Raw genomic sequence first — 16,229 nt, forward strand, 5'->3', positions numbered from 1 at the left:
TTACCACAATAAAAGCATTTTTGTAAGTTTAGGAAATGTTTATAATATTTTAAGCAGGACTGGTGTGTTTCATTACTTCAAAGAAACACATTTCAGCTATTAATAAAAAAAAAAAGTTTAGTAGCTCTTTAAAGTAACAAAAAAAAATCATCAGGCGAGCTAAAATAAGAAACTTTCTAAAAAAGCAAACAATAAAAATGAAATGGCAAGGGCATTAGAAATACTAGCAAACAATATAAAATTTAATTAAGAAAAAATAAGATAATTCTAATGAATTCCAGCTCACTGGAGTTTTTGCTTATGTTTTATATATTTTTATATATATTGACCACAAGAAGTGTGGAGGCCTACAGCAATTGAATCTGCAGAAAGTAAAGAGCGAGTTGTGCTGGTACAGTGAGTGGATCAGATGCGGCAGTGCTGCTGGAGTTTTTAAACACTGTGTTAAATCACTCACTGTCCTCCAATCTATTACACACTCCTACCTACATTTGTGGCCCGTTTCCTTTTGTGGAGCGGCCCGCGAGGTATTTTAGAAATAAAATGAAAGTTGGCCCGCTGTTAAGCAGGTTTTTATAATGTGAGATTCAAAGTTTGAACGCTACGTGTCAGAAACGAGCCAAAGAGTCTAAAAGCGGAGAGAGTGCGCATTTCTAGAGCAGAAAAACGGGCCAAAGACTCTAAAGTGGAGAGGGTGCGCATTTCTAGCGCAGAAAAACGGGGTAAAAGAGTCTAAAAGCGGAGAGGGTGCGCATTTCTAGAGCAGAAAAACGGGGTAAAAGAGTCTAAAAGCAGAGAGGGTGCGCATTTCTAGAGCAGAAAAACGGGGTAAAAGAGTCTAAAAGCGGAGAGGGTGCGCATTTCTAGCGCAGAAAAACGGGCCAAAGACTCTAAAGTGGAGAGGGTGCGCATTTCTAGAGCAGAAAAACGGGCCAAAGAGTCTAAAAGTTGCTGTAATTAAGGAGTTTAATATTAAGAGACATCATGAAATTAAACATCAATTTGAAAAATCTTAGTTTACACAACACTGTCAAAGATAAAGATAGTAAGTCAAGTAAACTGGTGTGTAAATAAAATAATCAGAAAAAAGGTATTATTTAAAGTGGTATATTTCATTATTTGTTGTATTACAGAGTCTGTGGCCCGTGACTTCAAATATATTTCTCCTTCTGGCCCCCAACAAAAAAGTTTGGACACCCCTCTGAATCAGCTCTGAAGGGGGACTTGTTAATGATCTCAAGGCAGCTGGGACCACAGTCACTGAGGAAACCATTGGTAACACATTACGCCGTAATGGATTAAAATCCTGCAGTGCATGCAAGATCCCACTGCTCAAAAAAAAAGGCCCATCAGAAGTTTACAAATTAACACCTGGATGATTCTGAGAGTGATTGGGAGAGGTGCTGTGGTCAGATGAGATAAAAAAAAAAATTGAGCTATTTGGCATTAACTCAATTCGTTATGTTTGGAGGAAGAAAATCAAATACTTGGATTTTATTTTTGATATTCTTTTTCTCACTGTAAAATGAACCTAACCATAAAATTTTACGGGCAAACTTACAAAATCAGCAAGGGATCAATGTATGTGGGATATTTTGCTTTAAAATATAAAAATATACCTAAGATTGTGGTTCGTTTAGGTGGGAATGAAATGTATTTGTAATTGATTCTAAATATAAAACCAGTAGAAATGTAGTTTGGGTTGTGTCAGCACTAAACCCAAGCAGATTATCTTCTGCTGGGGAATACTGGGGGATTGAGCCATTCATGCAGTACGGTTGTTTTTGTAGCTGTGAGTGCAGCAGGAGTAGCACTTTCTGCAGCATGAGGGAAATATATAAGAGAGAAATGGTTTTAAAAAGGAAGAAGTTGAAATGACATGGTATCAAACATCACAGCTGCAGTATCTAACCCGTGGCTGCTACCATATGTGAAGCTATACCAGCTGTTCCAACATTGTCCATATGGAAGACAGCATGGATGCGTGGACAGCTTTAATGTGATAGGATGGGGCTTATAAATAGGCTTAAAGGGAACATGCATTTTCTAACTATAAATTGAAGGAAAAATAGGTGAGTTTACATAAAATGTACCAACACAGATAACATGGTCATGTATGGGTAACCTAACTGGAAATTAGAAAGTCTTTTACAAGTAAATATGGTGTAGAGGATTTTTTGTTATCTCTGCTGTGTTGCTGCGCTAATAACTACTCACTGTATATGTAGAGTAATGCTCTCACGAAAGGGGTATCCAATCTCTAGGTTTAGTTGTGTTAAAAGTATTTAGTCTCTTTCGTCTGTGAGATGTGTTAGGAAGTATAGAATATGAATCATTATTAGCAAATTGGTAAAAGTTTGGATAGACTGTAAAAAAAACAGAATACATCAAAGCCTAGTAGCACCTTCTTTCTTCAGGGGTCAAATTCACCTATTTTGCAGACTGGAGGGAGAACTGCAGACATCCCACTTCTCCCCGGATATCCGTAAATCTTCTGCATATTGATAGTGGCTCTCTGATGGCTATAAATCATCTATAATATCCTTGATATCAAGAAATTATAATATTCACACATTTTACAAATACAGCTCTGGAGAAAATTAAGAGACCATGTCAGTTTCTGAATCAGGTTCTCTGATTTTGCTATTTATAGGTTTTTGTTTGAGTAAAATGAACATTGTTGTTTTATTCTATAAACAACAGACAACATTTCTCCCAAATTCTGAATAAAAATATTGTCATTTACAGCATTTATTTGCAGAAACTGAGAAATGGCTGAAATAACAAAAAAGACGCAGAGCTTTCAGACCTCAAATAATGCAAAGAAAACATGTTCATATTCCTGTAATTTTAAGAGATCAGAAATCAATATTTGGTGGAATAACCCTGGCTGGTTTTTAATCAGTTTTCATGCATCTTGGCATCATGTTCTCCTCCACCAGTCTTACACACTGCTTTTGGATGACTTTATTCTACTGTTGGTGCAAAAAATTCAAGCAGCTCCGCTTGGTTTGATGGCTTGTGATCATCCATCTTCCTCTTGATTATATTCCAGAGGTTTTTAATTTGGTAAAATCAAAGAAACACATCATTTTTAAGTGCTCTCTGAACTGAAGTGGTCTCTTATTTTTTCCAGAGCTATATATCTGTAAATATATTATTATGAAGAGTCACTGCTTTCGCCACAGAAAACGTCTCAGGCCGCAGCTCATGCAGACTCTGGAGTATGAAGAAGAAGAAAAAAAAACGCAGCTTCCTAGAATAGATGTCATGCATGCTAACCTAGAACTGGAGTATTCATAGGTTCAGACGTCCTTCCTCTGAAAACTGCCACCGCACCCTTCGGCAAGTCACTTAACCCCATGGGCTCTGCTGCAGCGGCAGCCATTTGTGACATAAAGCTCTCAGAGGGGGAAAAGCTTTACAATACAGAAATCCTTTTCATTATACAGGCTGATGAATGTATTCATTACTGTCTGGCGGAGCACTCTAGGAACTCTGCACATGGGAAATGATAAAAGTGAATGTGAAAAAAATAAAAGCTGAGAGGGCAGGAGGACGGTGTTAAAATCCTTATAAAAGCTTCAATACATAAATTCATCCTTCTGCCTGCATCTTTCATCTTTTTAAAAGATCTAAAACATGAAGGATCTCACTTCCACTTTGGTTTTCCCCACTGATTTTAAAATACGAACTGTGGTCCATTCTTTCTTCAGGAGCCAAATTCACCTATTTTGCTGACTGATAGGAAACACTGCAGACATCCCACCTCTCCCCTGATGTCCGTGATCCTTCCATATATTCATAGCACCTCCCTGATGCCTGCAAATCATCTATAAAATCCCATAAATCAGTATAATAAATTGTAATATCTTCTAATAGCATGCTTATGCACATTTTGGGAACAATCAGGCAAGACAAAGCAATTAAGTGACACAGAGAGCATCTTTTTCAGATTGATTGTGCTCTGTGGGTGGGATTTACAGTACATCCCTGATTGGCTTGTCTTTGTGCTCATTAGACCTATCAGTGAGCTATGTGAACTAAATTTACATTGTAGATTAAAGTTCTGCTAACTTTCTTAATTTACAGTGCTTATTTTTTCAATGGAATAGCTATATATATATATATATATATATATATATATATATATATATATATCTTATAGATACAGCTCTGCAAAAATTAAGAGACCACTTCAGTTTCTGAATTAGTTTATCTGATTTTGCTATTTATAGGTTTATGTTTGAGTGTTTGAAGAGTGTTGTTTTATTCTATAAACCACATTCAACATTTCTCCCAAATTCCTAATTAAAATACTGTAATTTAGAGCATTTATTTGCAGAAAATGAGAAATGGCTGAAATAACAAAAAAGATACAGAGCTTTTTAGACCTCAAATAATGCAAAGAAAACAAGTTCATATTCATAAAGATTTAAGAGTTCAGAAATCAATATTTGGTGGAATAACCCTGGTTTTTAATCACAGTTTTCTCATGCATATTGGCATCATGTTCTCCTCCACCAGTCTTACACACTGCTTTTGGATAACTTTATGCCTTTACTCCTGGTTTAAAGATTTAAGCAGTTCAGTTTGGTGGTTTGATGGCTTGTGGTCATCCATCTTCCTCTTGAATATATTCCAGAGGTTTTTAATTTCGTAAAATCCAACAAAATCATAATTTTTAAGTGGTCTCTTATTATTTTCCAGAGCTGTATATTATTTTGTTTGGATTGGTGTAACCTCCCTAAAATTATCTTTTGCAGGGTGGAATTGGGTCTTACATTTTATTTTACTTACAGGGTTTAGACATTAAATGTTGAGAATAACGGCTAATGTTTCATCAAATTAAACTTAAAATCAACTTAAAGATAAGCACAGTTTTCCGTTCTAGGGCAACCTTAACTTTATTTTGCACTGAAGCTCCTACCTGATATATGTTTGAAGCTATGAAAGAGCCTCCAGACCACTGTCTCTACCAGTGTCTCAAAATCTTTATGGGGTTCTTTAGCCTCGCTTCATCCAGATCTTCTCTTCTGCAGATGGTAGGTGGCACAGACATGCTGCAGTTAGCCTCTAAAGTGGATGGCTGTTGTGGAGATAAGCCAGGCAATGAAGGACGATTTCAGGGACGGCTCTGGGGAGCTGAGCTGGGATTGGTTTGGTGTGTCGGTGACTGATTATAAAATGATGTTTGTGTGCTGACACTGGAGAAAGATAAAAAAAAAAAAACAAATACAGTGACTGCTGTTAGTTCCAGGTCAGTGCCACATATATGGCTTGTGTTTTCAGACATATTGATAATAATTATGATGGTATGATTGGATTATTTACAGCTGTTTTGATTAAATATACAGTTAGCATGTAGATTTTGCCCCTTACGAATGAATGATGTGCAAATGCTACAATGATTCAAGTACTCTAATAATATCTAGCCTACCTGTCATCATTGGACAAGACCCAGGACTCGGACAAGACTCAGAGAGTAGTTTAACACTGTTAAACAGAAGTAGCAGAGGTTAAACATACCAAAAACGAGAGACAATCCAGGGGTCAAAACACGGCAAGGCAATATCAGAGGCAAGGCGAGAATCAGGGTCAAAAAAGACAAAATAAGTGTGGCACACAGTGTGGAGTAAAGGTGTACTTATACTGAGGGGAACAGGTGAAATCAATACTCAGGTGATTGGTGTCCGGTTAGTGCCAAGTAGTGCGGTGTCATGCATAAGGGGGTGATGTCAGTGTGGGGTGCATTCTGGGTATCGTAAACCAGAGACTGGAGATCAGGTAGAGCTGAGTGTGGAAAAGACAGGTGCGCATTCAGTGCCCGGCATGACATTTGGGGTACTTGGGGTACCACAACAGCTGCTAGGCAACACCTGCACAACCACAAGGGAAACCATACAGTAGTTACAGCCTTGCAACCACCAATCCACACCCTAGCAACCATTAGACCAAGACTGTAACAACCACTTAGCTAACAAAAAAAAATGGTGAAATAATGTTTTTTTTAACATTTTTAAATAATCTTGTAGTCCAGATTGTTTGATTAAGGAGATTACAATACGTTAGAATAGCTGCTGTAATAAAATGTCTCTTCCATTTCCCACAGTTTTAACTATAATTTCATTATGTCTCCCAATGGAATTCCATAAAGCATAAGGAATTCGTCAAGTTGTATGGATGTTTAAACATTTTTAGATTATAGGAATGTTCGAAACTTCTGGGAAAGCTGAACTAGCCAAGCATCTTCAGATCAAAATTTTATTGTGGGGGCATCCTCAAACGGAAGGTTGTCATGTCCTGTCTGTCCTCGTGCCTGTGTGTGTTCCACGTGACCTGTGCCCCTGTGTTCTGTTCCAGTACTTTTCCACCTGTGTCAATTTGTAGCTCCGCCCCCGAGCCCCAGGTGTTTCCACTTCCCTTGTGTGTTATATAGCCCTCCTCTGTCTCTTGTCCTTGGTTGGTCTTTGCACTAACCCCTGTTGATTGTCATACCTCTGTTTCTTGTGTTCATTCCTGCGCTCCTTGGTTTCCTGCTCTGTGTTTATCCCGTCTTGTTTTAGTTCCTTGCTTATCTTGTTTATTCCTAGTAATTGTCTCTGCTTTGTTTAGTTCATAGTCTTGTTTCATTCATTTGTTTTCCTTGTATAGCCTCCCTCTTTGTTTGTAGTTAATATTTATCTTGCTTATTCTCGTGCTCCTTAGTTCCCTCCTTAGTGTATATATTTTGTTTATCCTTTGTTATATTTTAGTTCCCTGTGTTTTCCCTAGTTTATTCCCTTGCCCTGTTTTAGTTTATCCTGCCTAGTTTTATAGTACCTCTTGTTTGTTTATGTTAGTTTTATATCACGTTGGTTTTCTTATTCATTTCATTGTTCTGTGTTTACCCGTCTATTTGTTTATTTGTTGTTTAGTTATTAAATTCCTATTCTTACCTGCACTTACGTTGTCTCCTCGTCTCCCTACCTGGGTCAATCTTGACAAAGGTGGACATCACACAGCTCACAACAGCTCTTTCGCTCTTTAGAGGTGAGTATATTGGACTGTAGTCTGCGTGTTTCACCGTGTTAAAACAAGCTATGTGAGACAAAGCGCTAGCTGAAAGTCAGTGATGGTATAGTTACTTTGAAAAAGTAATCTGATTACTGATTACTGATTAGTCTTTTAAAAAGTAACTTAGTTACTTTATGGATTACTTGATTTTAAAAGTAACTAAGTTACTTTACAAGTTACTTTATTAGTTACTTTCAGCAGCTGCAGACACCACCTCCCGCCGCCTTAACATAAACATTATAACCAGTTTTTATGTACGTATGTACGTATGTGTAACTGCATATAAACAGAGCTAAATTCTGCTGGTACTGTTAAATGCAACAAAAAGGCTATTATTTTAATAAATATTAGCAGTAAATAATCTCAAAATAATAACGTAAATATAATAATAATAATAAAAAAAAAACTAAATACATACACTTTTTATGTGACTAAAATTCTGTAGACTAAAACTAGACTAAACTGTTGTTAATTTTCGTCGACTAAAACTAGACTGAAACTAATATTAACCAAAAGACTAAAATGTGACAAAACAGAGGGGTAGGACTAAGGACTAAGGCAGGGGTCGGCAGTTAGTTTTGGCCACGGGCCAGGTGTTTTCCAAGCCATTACTTGGCGGGCCACAAAAAAATGAACCCAGGAAAGGAAAAAATAAATAAACAAACACACTGCTCCTCACGCGGTGCATTTATATATCGCTGCTCCGGCTACTGCAGGGAAAAAAACGCCTTATAAGGAGATAGGAGCCCGAGAACGGGTGGAAACGCCCAGCGCGAGAGAGAGACGGGAAGGAGTAAAAAACTAAAGTTCGCCAGAGAAGCGGTTTTTTTGTCATTTTAGTTCAAACAACCTCACGGGCCAGATGTTTCACTCTTGCGGGCCACATCTAGCCTGCGGGCCGCCTATTGCCGACCTCTGGACTAAGGGATGAAACGGCAATTAGGCCTTAAAGTGTCTAATTAGAATGAGAAGTGAAATGAGTCTTGTGAAAAGTGGTTGTAACAGTAACCTCATCTTTATATTCTAAATATCCTCCCCATATTGCACAGGTTTTATACCAGTTACCTTTCCTTCAACCCAAAATACCGTCTCTATTTAGGGCGCTCTATTTTTAGACGTAGGACTCCTGCCTCACACTCGGCTGTGGTCTGATCACACACTCTCTCTTGTGAACTGCAGGCTGCGCTTTAGTGTTTCATGCTTGTGATGTTACAGACTGAAAATCATTAACACCATGTCAGCTCTCATCACCATCGCTGTCTCTTAAAGAACTGCACACTTCCACTGTCAGAAACACAGCTTCTAGCAGCTCACTGTGAAAAAAAAAAAAACACTTAATTCCAACATGACTTACAAGGTGAGAAACTCACACATTTACACTTATACTTTGTGTGTTTTTTTCACTATTTATATATTTTTGCACTGTAGATTAAATACCCCTAACAGGCCAGGATTTTTGTCAATTGTCTGTCTGACATTCATAAAAAAAGTTTTCATGTTTGATAAGGATCATTACTGAAAAAGCATAATTGTAATTGTAATAGAAAATTTTTAAATATATTAAGTAAATCTGCTAAAGTCAAAATATAATGAATAAAAACATAAGTGTCTCTTTCCTGAACTTTACTTTATAAAATCAGTATTTTCCTGAATACAAATCAAACAGTTCATGTCCTCCAATCCTTTAGTTTCGTCAAGTTTGTCTAGTTTTTATTTTATTTTTATTTTTAAACATGCAGAATTTGGGTTGATTCCTGTTTCTGATCTGGAATTATTAAGTGAAATAGAGAGAAAACAAGCAGCTTCTCCAAGTGTCCTGTAGGAGCTATCTTACACCCTGTTAATAGTCTATTTTTAGGCCTTGTGCCCCCTCTATTAAAATAGCATCAGAATTTAGGAATAAATCTACACTGATGGGTGTGGTGGTCTGGAAGTGAGGTGTGTTCAGATAAATATCTGAGGTGCCCTACTTACTAATTAAAACCCTGACAACAGTCAAGTCCCCCAATCCTTTGCCATGCAGGGGGGCTTTGTGCACTGTGCATCCTCAGCCCCTGTACACCCCTCTGCTTGTTAAACACACACACAGACACACTGCAGAGCACAAACTCGACGTTTACCTCAACAATGAACATATAAAGAATAAAGAATAAAATGACATAACTTTTCCCTTAAATAAGCTGCTGATATATCTTTACAGTGTAAACACGCAGGTCAGTTGCTTCTTAAGATACAAACGCGCCAAAGTCAGAGCTCATCTGGCTCTTAAAAGGAATGGCAACTGGCACATGCCCAAAACACACCCATGAATAATTAAGAAAATTAAAACATAACTTTTGTGCGTTACGAGCTGCGCAAGGTGTATTTTTGTGCACTCACCAGTGTGTGTCGTTTTGTTAACGACCAGCCTAGTGACTAATCTTCATTAATTGCACATTATTGCACCAGTACGAGCAGAGTGTGAAGGTTGGTTTAATTAGCAGGGTAAGAGCACAGTTTTACTTAAAATATTGCAATGCACACAACAATATGGGTGACATACCAGAGTTCAAAAGAGGACAAATTGTCGGTGCACGTCTTGCTGGCGCATCTGTAACAAAGACCGCAAGTCTTTGTGATGTATCAAGTGCCACGGTATCCAGGGTAATGTCAGCACACCACCAAGAAGGAGCAACCACATCCAACAGGATTAACTGTGGATGCAGTAAGAGGAAGCTGTCTGAAAGGGATGTTCAGGTGCTAACCCGGATTGTATCCAAAAAACATAAAACCACAATAAATTACTGTGGTCTAAAACCAAGTGTTTCAGTTTCATTGTCCAACCCCTGTAGGTCCAATAGTGTCCCAACAGTTCCAAACCTATAGTGAGCAGAAACAGCAGACTGTAGGCCTCTGCATTTATACCCAGTCTGAAATCTGCTTGATGTAGCACACCAGCTGATCTCACCATCTCTCACCATCACGAGCGCACACATGCTCCTCCACACACCCGCACACACTTTCTCACCTTTACTTTCACAGTGTATCGTCCTCGCACACTCGTCAGCAGCCATGCATGTACACATCCTAATTTACTCACTGGAGTGTTGTCTGATCCACTCCACTGGCTGCTGCATTTGCGTGAGTTTTCAATTATACAGAGGTGGAATTTTAATATCTCTTTATCAGATCGTGAGCTAGAACTGATCATCAGCGTTTCAAATAATCAGAGTTTTCTTGAATAGCAATTACAACATGTCTTTAAAGCAGACATAATGCCAAGTTTACTCTATCACTGTTACTACTTTATTGTAACCAAAAAAATATTTTATAATAATCTTGTGTACGTTCATTTTCTTTTTCTTGTCTTTTCTATTTTTAAAGATTATTTTTCTGCTAGATTTTTAACCAAAAGCAGTGTGTAAGACTGGTGGAGAGCATGCCATGATGCATGAAACCTGTAAAAAAAATCAGGGTTATTCCACCAAATATTGATATAAATATTATCTCTTACTGAGATCAAATGAACATGAGCTTGTTTAATTTGTATTATTTAAGGTTGGAAAGCTCTGTATCTCTTTTGTTATTTTGACTATTTGATTTTTCTGCCAATAAATGCTCTAAATGACAATATTTTTACTTGGAATTTAAAAGAAACGTTGTCTGTAGCTTATAGAAAAAAAACTACTAGATTTACCCCTATCTATGCTGCATCCACAAAGCCACCAGCATTGTGGACGACCCCACCCATCCCTCACACGGACTCTTTTCTTTGATGCTGTCCAGCAAAAGATACAGGAGCATTCAAGCCTCCACTACCAGACTCTGCAACAGCTTTATCCACCAGGCAGTCAGCCTCCTCAACACACAGAGCCTCTACTATCAGATTCTGCAACGCCTTCATTCACCAGGCAGTCAAACTCTTCAACACACAGAGCCTCCACTACCAGACTCTGCAACAGCTTCATTCACCAGGCAATCAGACTCCTCAACACACAGAGCCTCCACTACCAGACTCTGCAACAGCTTCATTCACCAGGCAATCAGACTCCTCAACACACAGAGCCTCCACTACCAGACTCTGCAACAGCTTCATCCACCAGGCAATCAGACTCCTCAACACACAGAGCCTTCACTACCAGACTCTGCAACAGCTTCATTCACCAGGCAATCAGACTCCTCAACACACAGAGCCTCCACTACTGTTGTATTTGTTGTAGTGCTATTGTTACTTCTTGCACTTTATTATAAATTAAGTTATAAATACTTTATAAAGATGAATAAGCTCTTGCAACAGATAAACAGAAAAAAACAACAGTGACAATTACTTTTTAACATATTTATTTTAACATAAACGTATATAAAAAGTCATTTTAGTCATTCAATGTTTTTATACTTAAATAAAAATGAAATTATTGATAGAAATCAGAATAATGGCGGATGGAAAGGACTAAGACTAAGAATAAGAGAAGCATCTAGTAAGAGCTGCGGTTTAATAGTATAATTATTGTGTAATGTGGTTTATTAATGGTTTATAATTAATTAATAACATTAATAACTCCTTTATAAACTATTTATAAACACTTTATAAAGGAGCCTTATTTTAAAGTGGTACCCACTTTTCTTTCCTTCCTCAAAAAGTGATTTTTTTGTGAGTGTTACCCACAATGCTATGCCAACGACTGAAAAAATCCATTGGCAAAAACTACATTTCTGAACTGAATGGAGCATTTCTTACTATGGTGCCACCTGGAAACAAATTACTAGGCCTAATATGATTGGTCTCCATTAATATAATGAGCCGTCATTATAATAATTACGAGACTTTTATTGCATAGTATTTCAGACGTGAGTCATTTGCTCTGCGCTGTGTTAGTGCTCCCCTATCATCATTCACTACATCTGCACTACATCTCTCTCCTCCACACCCCATCTGCTGCACGGCATTAATCAGCCGAGGAAGAGTGAGATGATTCAGCCGTCCTCAACCACTTGACACAATCAAGCTGGGCTCCAGGCCACAGAGTCGCGCCCAACCTCTTTTGACTTCTCACTCAGCGTTTACCGCCCGGCACACGCAGCTACTCTCACTTCCTCCCTCTCCCTCTCGCTAAATACCCCCTCTCCTCTACACTCACTGCTGCCCACTGGACTCGGGAAGCGAGCGAGGGCAAAACAGACACGTCTTAGAAGTTTTTTTTTTTTTTTGACCTGGAGGCTGGTGTTACTGTGTAACTCTGTAATTCTGCTCAAGGCCAAGCATTAGGTTAACTCCACTGAGGGCTATATTAAGTCTTAGTTGATCTCACCACAGCTGAAAATGTACTTTTTTAATCATAAAAAATAAAATAAAAAGCACTGTGCAGAAATGTTCAAGCTCATTTCTGTAAAATGAATGTTCTGCCGAGGTTCTCTTTCACAGCGCCCGGTTCGGGTCAGGCCTGTGGTGAGCGTCTAATTGATTTTTATTTGGCTCAGAGGTCGTACGACTGCTTGTATGAGACCAAAAAAAAAAAAACACTTCATCTACAGAAGCGCAGATGCTGCCTCCTGGTCTTGTTTCAGACTAGTGAAGTCATAATTGCATTATTCATATTTGCATTCAAGTGCTTTGCAGGCTCCCCGAATAAAGAATTAGTCACATGCTTCCTTTAGTCTCTGATACTTGCTTGCAGGTTCTCTTGCTTTAAAGGAACAATAAATTAAATAATAAATGAAGAATGCATGCATGTCCAATTTCAAAACGTTGGAGAGTGTTGGCTCCTGTGGTTTGCCAGGTTGAGGACACGTTTTTTGGCCCAATCCCATTTCACCCCTAGGCAGTACAACTTACCCTACCCCTTCTTTTCGAGTGTAACCCTTCCCCTTAGAACAGAGTTACAAGGGGAAGGGGTGAAATCCTCACCCTAAGAATTTTCACAACCAGAAACAGCAATAGCAAAACAACATACCAGAGTGTGAAGGGCAAAATGGGGTCATACACGAGTAATTCAGCAGAAAAAATGGCTTGGAAAAAGTAGTAGTAAATATAAAAACATAGGTCGGCAACGGTAAACAAACAATACAATGGGCATAGCAAGAGAGTAGTCAAAGTAAAAAAAAACTAAATGGGTCGACAACAAAGGAAAACAACAAAAGAAACGCATCGTAGAACAGAAGAAGAGCAAACTACAGTCATATGAAAAAGTTTGGGCACCCCTATTAATCTGAATCATTTTTAGTTCTAAATATTTGGGTGTTTGTAACAGCCATTTCAGTTTGATATATCTAATAACTGATGGACACAGTAATATTTCAAGATTGAAATGAGGTTTATTGTACTAACAGAAAATGTGCAATATGAATTCAACCAAAATTTGTCCGGTGCAAATGTATGGGCACCCTTATCATTTTATTGATTTGAATACTCCTAACTACTTTTTACTGACTTACTGAAGCACAAAATTGGTTTGGTAACCTCATTGAGCTTTGAACTTCATAGCCAGGTGTCTCCAATCATGAGAAAAGGTATTTAAGGTGGCCAATTGCAAGTTGTTCTCCTATTTGAATCTCCTCTGAAGAGTGGCATCATGGGCTCATCAAAACAACTCTCAAATGGTCTAAAAACAAAGATTGTTTAACACAGTTGTTCAGGGGAAGGATATAAAAAGTTGTCTCAGAGATTTAACCTGTCAGTTTCCACTGTGAGGAACATAGTAAGGGAATGGAAGACCACAGGGACAGTTCTTGTTAAGCCCAGAAGTGGCAGGCCAAGAAAAATATCAGAAAGGCAAAGAAGAAGAATGGTGAGAACAGTCAAGGACAATCCACAGACCACCTCCAAAGAGCTGCAGCATCATCTTGCTGCAGATGGTGTCACTGTGCATCGGTCAACAACACAGCGCACTTTGCACAAGGAGAAGCTGTATGGGAGAGTGATGCGAAAGAAGCCATTTCTTATTATGCAAAATATATATTCTCATTATGCAAAAGCACACCTCAGGCGACTGTTTGTGGCATGCTTGCAGAAATGGCTTCTTTCTCATCACTCTCCCACTGTATATTCAAGGAGCAAAGGAAACAAAGAGGTATTTATTCTAACACAGACCAGGTGTGAGCAATCAGAAGCTGGGAGAGTGGGAATGCCGTAGTGTCACATGATTAGCAGAGTCCAGAAGGTCCAGTGTGAGAGCATTCTGGGAGTTGGAGTCTTTATTGTGTGAATCAGAGAAACTACCTTTTCTCTTATTCATCAGTTGTGAAGCTCCTGTGGTTTGCCAGGTTGAGGACACTTTTTTGGCCCAATCCCATTTCACCCCTTAGCCCTACCACCTACCCCTACCCCTATCTTTTCAAGGGTAACCCTTCCCTTTGGCTAAGAATTGGGACAATCCTTCAACAATCACCCGATATGTCATCAGGAGCGCTTCAGTAACCTAGCTGCTGCTGCTGCTGGTTAGCTAGATATAACTTTAGGACTTTATTGTATGTCTTCAGAAAGGGGGCAGATGGTGCAGAAATTCATTCTTATTGTCCATTCCTTAATTCTTCTGTGATGTGGAGCTGAAATTAACTTTTATTAGCCTTTATTTTATTTTATTTTTCTGTTCCCCCTTAAATGCTGCAGCCCCTGCTGTCTGTTGCACAATTTAAGGTGGAATGGGAAAGTTATTTGAGGTTTGAAAGCTCTGCATCTTTTTTGTTATTTCAGCCATTTCTCATTTTCTGCAAATAAATGCTCTAAATGAAAATGTACATATATATTTTTTAAATTTGGGATAAATCTTGTCCGTAGTTTGTAGAATAAAACTAAATATATTTAAGTAAAAATAAAAATACAAATTTTAACAAGTAATTTATAAAGTATAGGTACATAAAAAAAAACTACACAATTACTGTAACGTGAGTAAATGTAATTTATTACTTTTCACCTCTGGCTGAGAGTTTAGTAGTGTAGCCATTAACTTGTATACGGGTTAGCTAAAATGGTTAAAAAAAAAAAAAATAGTGGCATGTAATTAAAGTATGATACATTATTGTCTTGCCTAATGCTCAGTCCAAAAAATGCTAAATTAAATGTTTAGGTGCTGTGTTTTATTTCTATGCCTTGTCCCCGCAAGGGCAAGCTACACTTCAACTAATAAAATAATGGAAAGCTTTTAAGATGACATTGGCAGTTTCCCGGAGGGTAAATGAGAAGGTCAGGGTGATGGGGGCTTATGAAAGTGGTTTTGAACTTGGGGGATAGATGTGTTTTGCAGTTAATAGAATACTGATACAAGGATTTTATTAGCCTGATCTGTTTTGATGTCTTCTGATTTTCACCCTGCAGTAAAAATGTACATAATCCAAGGGTTACGCATGCAATTAAACATGCGTGACCTAATCAGTCATTTCTAAAATTAGAAGCAATTCCATTTAGCAGTGAGCTGCTGGCATGGTACATGGTACCATATACCAGTGACTGTTGAAAACATGGATGCAGTGGTTCAGTTTACTTCTGTTCTATAGAAATGAAGCTAAAAATGTCCACCATGTTGTCAAATTTGCAAGCAATTTGCACCCAGACTCACCTAATCTAGGTTGAATGGTCCCTTTCCCCCAGACCAAGCATCCCAGACCTCCTTCATTGAGTTTATAAAATAGCCAAAAAAGCAAAGAGTTTTTCACTTGATATCCAGTTTGTCCAGAAAATGTAGTTTTTTTAACAATAAAATTGCAGTTAATGTATTTTTTTTTTCTCAGTTCTGTTTGTTCTGTTTAGCCCTCAAACCGAAGTTACTTCATTCCAGTTATAACTCAGAACAAAGTGTCTTAAACAGTATTTAACAATTAAAGAGAGCACTGGCTAAAACTGAATTGAACATGTCTAACTACACTAATGCTTATGTTTCAACTAGATAACATATAATCTTGGTAAAATTTTGTAAAATTTTGACCAAAACACGATCAGTTCCAGGAAAATATAACAATTCTGCTTCCTTTTACATTTTAAATGATTATATTTTTGAGCAGCCGTATGTCTTCTGGAGTAAAAGAGGAACTGACAAAAACTAAGAAAAAAAAACCACACCAAAACAGCATAGGCTTCAAAGAGTTAACTAGCTCTAGTTGCCTCACAGCGTAACTATAATAAAAGTTACATGGAAAATCTGCGTCTGTCTTGTAGTCCTTCTGGGATCTAAACACACTACTAGTATTTACTCACATTTTTC

This window comes from Astyanax mexicanus, chromosome 8 (assembly GCF_023375975.1).
Source record: "Astyanax mexicanus isolate ESR-SI-001 chromosome 8, AstMex3_surface, whole genome shotgun sequence".
Taxonomy (NCBI): Eukaryota; Metazoa; Chordata; class Actinopteri; order Characiformes; family Acestrorhamphidae; genus Astyanax; species Astyanax mexicanus.